General features: G+C 42.4%; 1 long non-coding RNA gene across 1 annotated transcript; it reads left to right on the plus strand.

The window, feature by feature from the left end:
- The first annotated feature begins 1125 nt into the window (after positions 1–1125).
- LOC137865424 (uncharacterized) lies at positions 1126–5329 on the plus strand. The gene is made up of 4 exons (XR_011101890.1): positions 1126–1867; positions 3067–3157; positions 3730–4704; positions 4760–5329. It is a non-coding gene; the product is annotated as an uncharacterized lncRNA (long non-coding RNA).
- The last annotated feature ends 9154 nt before the right edge of the window (positions 5330–14483 follow it).

The following is a 14483-nucleotide window of genomic DNA, read 5'->3' on the forward strand; positions in this document are numbered from 1 at the left end:
AAAAACTGAAGATGCTAATCAAAAATAATAGGCTAGATCCTCAAGTACAGCTTGGCAAACCGCTGCTCTGAACAGAGTAAAATAGCAGAAAATGCAACTCATCTTGTGTGTGTGAATGTTGTCCCAAAGTCAGGGCACTCTCCATGACACCCAGCTTTCAGGGACACCCAGTGCCACAACAACCAGAGGCACAGGCAAAGCAATCTGTGGAAACATTTTCTACTAGCACTAAGGCTGCCTGCCCTTCTCCATCCTGGATCCCGTGCTGGAGCAACTCAGACAAACCAGCACATCTCCCAAAGAGCTTTTAGCATATTTTATTGCCCATAGATTACAGCTTTAGCTAGAAACTCTCTCACCTCGCCATCATTCTGTCCAAGAGTGACTTGTTAATAGGACATGGCGGGTGACACACAGTCCCATGGTTAGGCTGTTTAATGGGGGCTGCCAGGCAAGCCAAATCTGCAGGCTGTAGGAGGATGGCCATCAGCAGCACCTCACGTCCCACCTGTCACTTAGGGGAACTTCAGAGCCTCAGTTCTCTCACATGTGTTCTAGGGGTCTTGTCAACCTCAGTGCCTTGCAATTTTTGCAGTACGACCACTAGAACAGGCAGTTTGGCCACCCTTTACTAGTGGGTGAGAGATTTCCAATGAAGACAGTTACCTTTTTCCCTCTCATCTTCTCAAATTCTCTCGTACGGTGCCTGCATTGCCACCTCATCAATAAGGAAATGGGATCACCGACTAGACCCTGATAAGAATGTCATGAGATTGTTCTGACAAAAAAATGGTACCTCCAACTCTCTGCCCAGACTTGGGATGCTGAGAACTTTGTAGGAGTTTAAACTGTAAGTGAAAAGGTTGAGCACAGCCACCAGAAAGCTCCCTGGAGCTGCAGCCCCATGCGGCACTCGGTCATCTGCAGGTATTCCAATTAATCACAACTACAGAAAGTCTTGATCAGAATCTGAATTCCTCGATTCTAAGCAATACTCTGGCTGACAGCCTTCAAGCACTGGAGACAGAGAAGAGACAGATCCATCTGCAGACAGACAGATGGACGGACGGACAGATGGACAGAGGGGAGCTGCTGCCCTTCCTGCTGAGGGTGGGCACCATTCGTGAGCATGCTGCAGGAAGGCTCGACTGGTTTAAAACCTCCAGCCCAATGAGCACTGCAGAGTTCAGTGGGGGCTGGGAAAACTCCCCATGGAAATTAAGTAAGAATTTGAGCTGTCAAGTAAATTATATATTGGGGCAATGCCTCCAATTACTCCTGATTTAGCTAGTTACAAAGTAATCTGACTAGAACTGCATGACCTGACAATTTTCATAGTCTAAATTTAATTAGGCATAATTAGGAAAAGATGTCAGCTGGTAAGTATGATTTAAACATAGGTATCAGTTAAGCCCATTCTGAATAAGAAGAGGGCAGCTGATGTCAATCAGTCCTTTAATCTCTCCTTCACACTTGCTGTTTCCTCTCCATTATGCACTCATCTCTGCAGCTCATTGAAATTTCATTCTCCAGTTCATCCAGTGCTTACTTTTTAAGTCTTGCCAGTTCTGCTACAGCTGAATACATTCACAGGTTCTCGGGGCTGCCCTTAGAATAATCCCGTCATGGACAGAAGTGCTGGTTGGTAGGTGCCATCTCAAGATAAAAAAGGAGATGCTGTAAGGATCCCCCCTGGGGCAGGAGATGCAGGGACGGGCATCCCGTACAAGCCAAGAGGGCTAGAGGGGTTAATTTTTTGCTACTTCCTTGCCACCACCACTACCCCTTTAAAAAAATAAAATCACTCGAAGACTTTGGAAAGTTTCTCTTCTTCTGGTTGCTTGAGAAGTGCCTGCTATTGCCTGAGGTTAGTAAAACCAGAATAGAGCATTCTGCAAATGAGCTCAGGAAACTTTCCCCAGGACATCTCTCAATCCATCCTTTCCAAACCAGTGTTTTCGGCCTCCCCTTCTGTGGCTCTGCATTGACAAGATTTATGTGGCTTTCACTCGTCTTGGACAGATGAGCCTCTTTTGATCATTCATCTCTGCTTTTCATTGAGTAGTGCGAGCAGCAGCAGTGCGTATCCTTGTGCTCGAAGAAATAATGCACTTTCCAGTCCTTCACGGTGTTAATTCACCAGATAAATTTAATGAATTCCCATAGGCACTCAAGGGTAGTCAATAGCAGCTTAGACAAAGGACGACTGTATAGGAAAGGACGTTTCTTGTGTTGAATCAATGGCTGCACTGTGCAGACAATATAAGCATTGCTTAGTTAGCCTTCAACAGTAATGAAGGTTCTCTTTTCTGCAAGCCAGCATCAGTGTTAGTACCTCCACAAAGAACCTCTGGGTTTTAGTTGTTGGGCTTTTTTGGTTTAGTTTTGGGGTTTGGGTTTGGTTTGGGTTTGGTTTGTTTCAGAAAAACTTAACAGAGTGGGAAGGCTGAATAAATATTGGCAGAAACCAGTATAGAATGGAGTTTAGGATAAGTAAAGGTAAGGAAAAAGAATACTACATTCTAAGGACATTCCTTCTCCTGTTTTCTGATGGGACTTGGTAATACTACAGTTCTGGACGCAGACACACATGGAACAGATTTGCTAACTACCTATGCTGGTGTTGAGTTTGCAGAAATTGTGCAATAGTATGAGTTAGCCTAGCCCCAGAAAAAAAAGCAAGAATAATGTATTCAAATTTATCTCCCAAAAAATACTCCATAATGAGATCGGTATATCATTAATTCAGAAAGAAACTTAAGAACTGTTTTGATTTCGGTAGGGTTGCTCTTGACATACACTGCTGAAAGCAGTGTGTGGTGTTAAAACAGTCTAAGATACCTTTTTAAAGCTTCTGAATGAATACCTTGTGTTTTGTAACATAAAAATTACACCTTCAGTGAACTTCTGAAATCCCTGATGGAGCCAAAAGACCTTCTTTTCCCTTCATTTCTCCTAGTAGAATTACTCGCAATTTAGACTGATGAAAGAGATAAGAATTAATCTGCCCAGGTTGTACGCTCACGCTGGTCACGATTTATTAAGTTAACTGTGGGTTCTTTACAGGGCCTGATTCCAGCCTCACCTCCCTGCGTCTAGACCAGCAGAGCCAAGGTCAGAGCTGCATTTGTCATATACCAGCAGAGCCAACACCAAGGTGAGTCCCAAGGAGAAGTGCAGTACACCTGAAATGCAGCACAGGAGTAGTTGTAATATTACCACGCTTTAGTGTGTTCTCCACAGACACACGGGAATTGGAATTTATGCAGAGGAAGCACTCAGTGGGACCATATTTCCTTCGAAAATGTTTCTCCCAGGAAGCCAAATCACATTTCTTTATTCAACCCAGACTAGTTAAATTTGTATTTGCAAAATGAGTACCAATTTCTCCGTGATTTTTTGCTCCTCCAAGACAGACTTCTTATGGTGTGTCACGTTTCCATCGCAGGCACAAATTCCCCTCTCGGAACTGTTTCTGTTAAATACCACAGCCGTATGCACACAGTTCAGTTACTCATCTAACAGGGAAGCAGCATATGTATTATAAATCTTAAACATGCCATGCAAATATGCACGTTGGTCTGAAATTCAGGCCCCGTCTGTCCCAGGAATTTTAATGAAAACAAACAAAGGTGACCTACTTTAGCGCATCAGCTCTTCCCTGATAATAGATGGCTCCTGCAAGATTTTATTTTTGCTCTAGGTCAGAGTTTAATCTTCATTACACAGGTGTGACGACGGATCTACTTAAGCAACTTCGGCAGCTATCGCATTGATCCCAATAAGATCTGGACTGTATGGACTTGCCCAATGTGTCAGAGTGGATTTGTGGCAGAGATGAAAAGAAAATCCATAAGTGTTGTGCACTTCCTGCTGTTCTCCTCCTTACACAACACTTTGTTACATAAAGCCTATTTTTCTGGAAAAAAAAAAAAAAAGGGGGGGGGAGGAGAAAGATGGAAAAAATAACATTGTTTTGATTGTAAGCCAGTTTTCTGTATCAAGATGGCAGCAGCGCGTGAAGCAAAGCAAGGTCTCCGTAAAACCATGTGACAAGGCTAATCAAAATAAACATCCAAAAAATAAAGAAATTAAGGGTGAGGTAGCAGACTGTGGGGAGAGCAGATGGTTATTTAAAATAACGGCAAAATTCGGCATGCCGAGTGCAACTATAGCTCTTGTCACAAAATATAGCTGTTAATGGCAAAGGAGAAGGGAGAAACATCATCAGGGTGTTTTGTGGAGCTGGCGAAAGCAGGAAGATGAAAAATATATGGAGAAAAGGGTATCTTCAGTCCTCTGCAAAATCTACCCCAAATATCAATGGCAGAGGCAGAGGAGACAGAAATGCAGTAGCTGGAAAGAACATCGCATCGATCGAATTTGTCATACAACACAAAAGGTCACAAGCCCAGGGATCAGACACTGAGCTAAAGGAGAAACTTGTCCCCCCAAGAACAGAAAAAAACACAGAATCTGTAGTTTACAGAAGCTTGAAACCCAGAAAAGAAGCTCCAGTCCCTGAGAAAGGAGCTGGGAAACCAGGACTGCTCAGCTCAGCTATGATTCAGCTCCAGCCACTAGCACAGGTCCCAATGCTGTGCACAAATTCAAGACTTGAACTTGAGCTAGAAGTCATGCATTTAGTCATGGGTTTTGTAATCCTACCATTCTACCTGGATTTTACTGCAATAACAGGTTAGGGTTCCATCAGAGACCCAGAGTAGCTCAGCCCCTGTACCAGGGAGAGGTGTATCAGGTTATTTTATCTCATCCTGAGCTCTGAACAGCACGGGGCACAATCCTACCTGCCATCCCAAGTACTCCCACCTGCCGCTCCAGCCCTGCAGCTCAGGCATTACCCTGAGTTACGGTGCCAATGTAGATCGCCCCTTGCTTTTGCCAGGATACATAGCCAAGAGAGAGGCAGATTATTGCTAGGCTGCAAAGCACATTAAATAATGAAATAAAAGCCAAAGCTGGGCCCATTTGCAGACAGACAGGGGCAGGAGCCAGTTCACAAACATCCTTTGCAGCCCCCAGCTTTGTATCCAGTGATCCACTAGCTATTAGTCTCTGATTAGGAGCATTACATTCCCTCAAAGAGGTTATTTCCATCTTAGAAGGGCCACCAGTCAGCTGAACATCCTCAGTTCATTTTGCAGGTACCATTCCCTGTGCTGTCTCCCTCAAAATTACACTTGAAATATGCCTGGTTTAAAAAAAAATAAATAAAAAAATAAAAGAAAAGAAAAAAAAAGAAAGAAAAGAACAAACAATTTCCTCCTGCCACGACTGTTATGACAAACTGAACCACACGAACAGAAACTTCCCCCTGCACAAACCAACCAGCTGACAACCGTGTGGGAAGGAGGGTGGGAGCGGGAGGGGAAGCTGGCTGAAAGCACCCAAAAAAAAATCTTTTTCTGGGAAAAAATAAAAATAAAAATGAAACGTCTGCAGCGGCTGCTGGGGGAAGTGCTCTGGAATAAAAGCCTTCCTCTGTACATTGCAAATGATGGCACAGCACCAACCTGTCTGCTCTTGAAGTCCTGATCTTCCAATGCTCTGCAGTTGATAGGAGCCCTAGGTCTGAATAGGAAGGCAAATTTTATCTACATGACCATCTCTGGGCATGCCACAGCTCTCCTCAGACTCAGGAGGACACAACACTGCACTAGAAGACCTTCCCTAGATCACCCTGCTCCCCTAGTCTCATACTTGTTGGCTCTGTCTAGGTTTTCCACGACGATCTCAGAGTCTTTCCTAGTGAACTGTGAAAGGCTGTGGTACTCCAGTTCTACAGCAGGGGCTCTGGGGAGGACAGTTGGCAGGCCTGTGTGATCTAACCCGCATTTCCACAGCAGAATTGGCAACTATCAATCTGAAAAAATATATAATTAATAATCCTCAGATTTAAACTTCTCCATGCAGGCAGCTCGGTGGATGTGGGACACTTTCAAGAGCAGTGTATTCACCAGCATGTCCTTTCTGACATCCAAATTTCAATGCCTTGCAGGAATCTCAGCTAGAAAGGGGGAAATGCTGCTTCCAAGAGAGAGGGACGTTGCCAGCCAGCTGCTAAGCAGCATCTCAGATGTCTCAGCTTCAATGGAGGGGATCAGGAAGCCTCTCCCTGCAGCTCCTCTCTTCTCTGGTATGTGCTATTTGCTGTTTGCCTGGTGGTATCTCTGCTAACTGAATTAATTGCTGACCCACTGGCATGGGGTGCAAGCAGGTTACTGCCACTCTGCCCCCTGGTACCAGCCAGCTGAGCAGGGCCAGCTGAGCACAAGACATAGATGCTCTGCTAAGTCCACAGAAAATCCCCATTTCCTCCTGAGCCTCTACCTCTCAACCACTTTTTTACTGCGAATCCCCCTCAAAGACTGAATAATGAAAATAATAATCAAAAATCGCAGACAAATCACTGTTCAAACTCAGAAGTGAGCTGGCAGCATGTTGAGAGAATGGAAATCAGCCAGCTCTGCTCCGCGCTATTAAGTGTTTCTAGCACACCAGACACTTCAGGATCTTGGCACAGTGCGAAATAAATGCAGAGGAGGGGGATGTAGAGGGACGTATTCTAAAGCCTCAAAAGCCGGGGATGACAGTGACATAGAGGATGCAGCTGTGGTCTGTTTTCCAAGGCTGATGGCTTTCCATGGAGTTCCCACCACACATCAGCTGCTGGTTTGTTGGTCATGGGTGGCACCCACCCCTGCCTGGCCTCCTGGATGGAGGAAACCCTTCCAAGTGTGTATGTTTTAAAGATGTAGATAGAGCAACACAGCCCTTTCCCTGACACCTGTGCACTGATTTGTATCTCTCAAAAACGTGGAAACTGCCAGCTTGGATCCCCCCCAAGCCCATTTTGCTCCACTCTTTCTCCAACAGTGGCAGCACCAGATGCTTTGGAAGAAGGTGACAAAAATGCCTGGAGTATTCCAGGCCCTCCGATCTGGGAAGGCATCATCTGCCTTACTGTCTGAATGTTCCTGTTCCTCCAGTTGGTTTCCTGCCCTAATAGAAATGGGTGTGTTTTCCAAGACTGTAAGACAGCTTTTCTAGGAGTTAATTCACAAATTGGGAAGGAAAAAAAAATAATCAAAAACACAAGTTTCCTGAGTTTTCCATTGAATGGCAGCTTCAGATCTGTTGCATGAGGCTTCTCCTCACTCAGATATCATACTCAGTTTTTGTCTCACACAATTTTCCTACTGAAAAACACATTTAACAGCTATCCCAGCAAGTGCTGCTCTGTAGAAAGGACAAAGGCAAAGGCTTACTGCCTGCCTAGAAACATCTGTCTATCCCGATAAACCACTGCAGCTGAATAGCAAATGGTCTTAAAGCATTTTTCTAATTCCTTTCCTCTAAGTGATCATCCTTGAAAAAATTAACTGTGTGGATGCTCACAGTATTTAAGGTCATGGTCTGCTCAAAGGTTTTTCCTTTATTTTTTTCTTAGGAGAAAGAGAAGTTTTGCTAAGATTCTCAGTCTCTGGTCACAGGACTTTATACCAGATCCTTCTGTGTTCTTATTCAGATAAATTATAACTAAATTTCCTCAAAGGTCGTGCTTCTTTGAACTGGCTTTGTGGACTCTTCTCATTTCTAAATTCTCCGATATAATGCAACCATTTTATATCACCCGTCATCAGCAAAGTATCTGAGCATTTCCCCCATAGAAACTGAGTGCAAATGCAAACTTCAGCCAATTCTTTGCATTTCTTGCACACTGGGGTAAGGCTTACTAGAGTGCCTTTTTATTTATTTGTTTTCAATTTTATTTTTAGATATTACTATTTCTTCATTTAATATTGCTTGATTAAAAGGGATTCATTGAGTAGAAACGGGTTCCAGGGTTCTGATATGCAGGTGGGAAAAGGATGCAGGTAATCCAGAGCAGCATCCCAGCTTGTTGGGGAGTTGAGTGTGTTTAGAAAGACCCAGGACAAAAAGGAATAAGGAGAGCATTAGGAGAGCTGACAGAGACAGCATTAAATACACTCAGAAAGCCATCTCCTATGTGTCACAGGCAGATGCAGTGAGCCGTCACTCTGCTGTTGGAAAAGCAGAACTATGGATGAATGTACATTTTACATAATAGACAATTTTCTAGTTCCTGCCAGGGCATTTGAGCAGAGGTTTTCAGTCTGTTTAATTCAGTTTTCCAAACATATCCTACCTCAGTGGTCTAATGAAACAAAATATTACAGCTTTATTGATTGCTGACGGCCTTGATATTCAGCATGGAAACTTCACTGCAGAATCAACTCACCAGATTTCATTACAGTCCTTCAGATTTAAATAATGGACACCCAGTGAGCTGCTATATTAGATTTACAAAACTTCTTGCACTTAGCAACCTTCTGAATAAGTTTCTTTGAAAATTAATTGGCAGTGTGATTAATTTTTTGTGCCTGTACTCCATACAATGATTCAAGCACCCATGTGGCTATGTAATGAAACATAGGATTAGGCTAACTGTAGAAGCAGAACAGGAACAGTGACTGGCAATGTTTGCTTGGATTTTTTTTCCTCCAAAATTAGAGTTCTTGCCAAGTTTTGCTACCCAAAAAATTATACATCTATGCCTCTTATACCCTAATAAGCATTTGCTTTGAAAAACATCCAGACTTGAAGATTGAATTAATAAGTATAACCCCAGAAGATATAATGCAGGCTACTGCCATGTTTACAGGCTTTGATTTTCATCTGAAAAACAGAAAATCTCTCCATCTAAGGTTTGCTGTCTGCAGGCCCCTGGCTTGCTCAGTTAAGTACCATTCAGATTATAGGCAACCTTCAGTTTATGTTCAAACCTTCTGGTTTCAGGGAACCTGTGTGCTTAACAAAATATCTTGCCCTCTTAGACACTGCTCTTTCTTCTACCTAAAGGACTCAAAAAAAGAAGGAAATGACCAAATAAACTCCCCTCTCCAAATCAGCATGGGTTCCTCCCGCTCAGGGCCACATCACTGACCCATCCCAGTAACTATTAGGACCAAAATTAGCACGATTTTCTGAAGGGAAGTGCCCAAATTAGCAGGTATCTTACTGTGCCTGCTTTCAGAGAGAGACGCAAAAATGCCTGCTGCCATCTGGCTGGTAAATAAAACCACCTAATCTGCAGCCCCCTTCCTTGTAAACAGCACGATCAACAGTTCGCAGACATCTGTGGAAAGTGTTCAACAATTTCACTACGGTTTTGATCCCAAGGATGTGACATGGCTGCTTCTTCTGGAATTTAGCATGCTGTGCTGATACTGCCGTCAGCTGCCCGATGTATCAGCAGCGTTTCTGTAGCAGCCCTTACTGCAGCGTAAAGGCAGATCCAAATCAGCAGTCTCAGACAACACAATAAAAACAAGGGATGTTAACTGCCCATTAAGCCTGATGAGCAGTACTTATCTTCCTGATTAAGGGAATAATCAAGTAGATTTGGATTTGATGATTTTTACAGGTTGCCTGCCAAAACCAGGCATGTTATGTGAGCTCAGCAACTGTTGTTGTCAGAGCCCAGGTGCCTGGCCTGAGCAAAGCCTCCTCCTCGTGTTTATCTCCAGGCACCTGAACTGGGAACACTTCTCCCATTCACCGTCCTGCTGCCCGCCAGGATCCCCCTGCCACACTCACATAGGCACTGCAGGCATCACAGAGCTGCTGTCACCGACTGCACCCAGTACCATCCATTCAGAGGTAAGAAAGCAAATGCAGAACCACTGTTGCCATGCCAGGGCTTTAGATTTGCCTACTGAGCCGGTTCCAGTGAAAAGCTGCTATCATTAAAGCCTGCTATTTTCACAACCCATCTCCAAACAGCACGTTGTCATTTCCCTCTGTATACTGAACATGTTACTCCGTGCTCCGTGTCTGTCTGATTCACGTGAACAGTGGTGTACGGTTTGTTAGCCATCGGAACAGAAAATGCAAAACCAATGTGCATGAGGCCTTTATAACCGAAACAGAAACACTGTGTTCTTGGCAAAGGAAGCGAGGAGATGCAAGAATGAAAATGGGGATTGTGGGAATACCTGAATCCTGCCTCACTTGAATACTTAGTGCAGTATTAAAAAAGGCTGTTATGTGTTTTCTTCGGATTGCTCATTTATAAAAGACTGAGATGTTCTTTTCCATGAAGTATTTGAATCACCTCTGTTATTATTTCGTTATGAATTTTTAATTATTGCAATTTATTTTCAAATCCTGTAAAGAGACTTCATTGTCTACAACATGCAGTAAAAACTGGAGGTGTTTTAGAACAGACTTCCTACCAGTAACAGTCCAGCAGGATCAGAAACACGATCCATTGTGCTGGCACAATTTGTACCAAATAACACAACTCAGTATCCAGATCCTGCTCCTTCCAGTAGATGTGTTCCTAAAACAAATCTCCAAGCAGGTTGTTCACCTCCTGGGGATGTTTCAGGTCTCAGATAAAGCCGTTACAAGAAGTTCTGATGCCCTTTTTGATACGGCACCACAAGAGCAACAGTGAGAGCACAGCACCCGCTGTCCATTACCCCGTTCTGTTCAGAATGCAGAAAAAGGAGGGTGCAAGAGTCACCTCTGAACTTGAGAGAGCCCCCACGGCATCTGTCAGCCTGGCGAGGTGTGAGGAGCCTGTCTGGAGGCAGGCAGCACTCAGCACTGGAAAGCCTGCTGCTATAGAAACAATTGCACCTCTGGGGGCTGTTTCCAAATGACTGCTAATGCAATAAAGGACACTAAAAATAAGTGGTTTGTATGTAAAACAGCAGTCACAGGCAGTTCCACTTAAATGCTGTAAAGCCAAATATTTTCCAGTTATGATTATAGCCCGTAATGCCATTTCCTGAAGTACCTTACTGTGCTGCTGACACAAACGAAAGGTGAGCAGGGTAGTCCCAGCAAAGCCTGAAGTCCAGTGCTGGAAATCATTTATGCTGTACGGTTCCCTGAATAGCCTGCTCTCCTTCCCAAGAAACCAGACAGGAGCCCACCTCCAGCGCAACTTTGTCACTTCTCTTCGTCTTGCTGTGCCCTTCCTCATGCAGCTCGAAGAAACACAATATTATTTTCTTAGTCATTCAGACAAGATTCCTGACAAATTTGGTCACAGACCTACAATTAAGAATGTGTGGGATTAATTATATACGAAAAGTTGTACATCGGGAGTAGGAGGCTTGGGGTATTATGGCAAGAAGAAAATCACAGAAAATCAGATAAATTGTTTTCATTACAGTAGGGAAGGATACCAGGTAATCATTATTTTTACTGCTCTTCATCAATGCCAGGAAGGTTGACACTAGCACCTCTCTTGCAGCTTCTATTTCCTCATGTAACCCTGCATATATTACAGAGCTGATGGACAAATTCACCCCTGCCATCTTAAACTAACCCAGAACCATTATTGCTGCTACTTCTAAAACTCAAACAATATTGCTTTTTTCCTGTCAAAGGTCCTTGGCTTTTTTTGGTCCTTGGCTCCAAAGCTCCTTGGCTTTTTGAGAAGCTTAAGAAAAATATGTACAGACTAAAAACTCAATCCAAGCTCCTTTTTGAAAGAGTTTCTCTATTTTTAACATATTTTTTGAGGCTTAGAAAGTTTCACTCCAAACTTTTTCAGCAATATAAGTGTTATCTCTGTGCTGGTATTTCTTCCTGGAGGTAGATTTAAGTATGAGGATTAACATCAAATCTTTCCTGATACTGAAGAAAGTTGAGTCCAAATTCAACGTGCATGACTAAAATCTATCCAAGTAAGAATATAAATCGAGTACAACTCCAGCAAACTAGGCATTTGGATTTAAACCCCCGATTACCCTTTGCACTTCAGTCTCATTCCTTAAGAACAGTGAACAATCATATTAGTGTATGTAAACCACACTGGATGGAGACTGACAACATGTAGAGAACTAAAACATTCAGGCTACAAAATACTACACTCAGTCATATACAGTGATAACAGAGGGAACGGGTACAGATAAATTCAAAGACATGCAATCGCTGTTACCAGTGCTAATTCCCCAGCCATGAGAGAAACGGAAAGGAAAGAAAATAAATGCTCCAAGAACTTTAAAATATACTGAATTTAAGGCGGTGCAATGCAAGTATCCAACCACACATTATAATCACCAGGGCTGCACTTAAATTCTTGACCATCCTTAGAAGAAAACCACTTTTACATCATGAAGTCAGAGCTATGCATAATTACTTGTGAAATTACAATGAATTTTGAAAGAAGGCAGAAAGTGTCACAACATAAAAAGACAAGTAATCAGTTTGTATTAAGCTTTGGTTGCCCTCATTCCCTAAGAGGACCTGAATTTGTAAGTTGTGTGAGCTCTGAAATCCGTGTAACCACAGGGTCAAGCCATGTGGATTAGAGAGTTTTCATTCTGAGGCTGGATGCAAATGCACAAAAATGAAATTGATGATTCCGAGGAATATTCTGGTTTCTAGTTGTTGACACTAACAGAGCTCACAAAACAGCAAAAATACATCTGCTTCCATCAAACACCACCAGTTTGCCCTCTGAAGCTTGATCCCAGTTACTTTAGTTATAACCTTTCATTAACTGTCTAAGGAGAAAAACAAGTATAATATAGTATCTCTCGGCAGAAGACTCAATTCAAGAGCAAATTGAGGAAAAAAATCAGACTCGCAATGCAATAATAGTCATAATGAAAAGCTTCTTCCCTCAGCTGCCCTCTAGTTATAATAGGTCACGAAGTTTTAAAATTACATTAGCTTAAATGAACAGTGGTTTTTGTTGTTGTTGGTTTTTTTCAATGTAAACAGCAATTCTTATTCCAAACTGAAAAGAAAAAAAGCATTCTGTAAAACGAGTACCTCTGTGGCATGAACTGCACTGCCATGTAGATGCAGCACCTTTTTCTGTTTGCACCAGTGTGATTCACAGTAAATCCAGCAACTGCACTTAGTAGATTTAGTCCAGTGTCATAATGCACAATATCATCATCATGTTTAATTGTCTGTTAAAAGTACTCCATGTTTGTAATGCAAGAGCAAAGGGAGCAGCATGTATTGTATATTCATTGTTCCAATAAATTTGTGTTTTTTTAATTTATTTTCTGGAACCATGTTTGTCGACAACATTTCTATTACTAGCCTGAAGATTATTTGTGCTAGAATCAAGAGTTTCCAACATCTGTTGTCAGAATGAGTTTTATAAATTGGCCTGGAAGAGAAGTACAAAGCCACCTGACCAGCAATCCTGTCTAATAAAACTGATCAGAAGAGCACAGCTTTGCATGTGTCTGCCTTTGATCACAGTGAGAACAAATAGAAACCATTCTGAATTTGAACAATTTAGAAACAAGCCCATCAGGACACAGAGGTAATTTATTATACCAAACTGAATGGAGGCAATAAAAAATAACATGAAAAATGAAAGCAGATTATTTTTCTTAACAATTCAGCTAAGTTGACCTAAGAAGAATTACTTTTTAAAAAATCAAAGTGGTGAATACAGCTTATTTTGTTCTTGGGTTCCTCTTCCACAGCAGACTACAGATGTAGGGGCAAATTACTCAGCACTCCCTAAAATTCCTGCCTACGTGGAAGATAAAGGACATTTCCGCATATGGGTGCACAAGCAGCTACACACATTTTACCTGAAGATATTTTCTCAGGGTGGAAAGGTGCCCATTTCAGCCCACCTTTATCAGGGAGAATATTCAGATGGAATTAATGAGACTCTCTGTCAATAGAAGTTAAATGAACGTAGCAGTAAGCCTCCTTATAACAATTTTAGAAACAGCTATACACAAAATGAGGAGAAACTGCCACTTTTCTTGCTGTGCCCATGTATGAAAGTCACTGCAGAACACCACAGCTGGACACTGTCAGAAAGGCAGTGACAGATTAAATGTTGTCCTACAGAAGCCTACAGCTCCTGAAGTGAGAATAACATCAAAATCACCTCTGAGGATGAAAGCCAGACAGCTGTAACAGGACAGCAGTCATGTTAGTCCCAGGGCTAACTCATTTGTGTTCTATCACTGATGGAAATTCTTCCCTTACAAAAAACAATTATGAGAGCAGTTTAAAGGGGATCATTTAACAAAGGCAGTAAATTACCCAGCATTTTAAATTTGCCACAAACATTGTTTTTTCCACCCCTCATTTTAGATCTTTCTCCTTTTTGGCTATTCAACATTTGGCCTTCAGGCTAAGAAGTAAAACGAACAGCTGCAGAGCCAGATACAGGAAAAAAATGATAGCATAAGAAAGGCCAGCAAAAAAGGACATTTCTGAGAAATTCAGTCGATAAGCAGATTTGGTTGAAGGCTCTGGCACTCAGCAGAGCTGGATGATTTTGCACTCTGACCAAGGTCAGGTGGTTCTTCTAAGGTCACGCAACTCTTCCTTTTAAAGCATCAAAAATCCACTGGCAGATGCAAGTCCTTTTCTAAACTTATCACAATTGTAAATATTTTCTAGTGGAGACTTAGTCATTCAATTGAAAAATT

This window comes from Anas acuta, chromosome 16 (assembly GCF_963932015.1).
Source record: "Anas acuta chromosome 16, bAnaAcu1.1, whole genome shotgun sequence".
In the NCBI taxonomy this organism is placed as follows: Eukaryota; Metazoa; Chordata; class Aves; order Anseriformes; family Anatidae; genus Anas; species Anas acuta.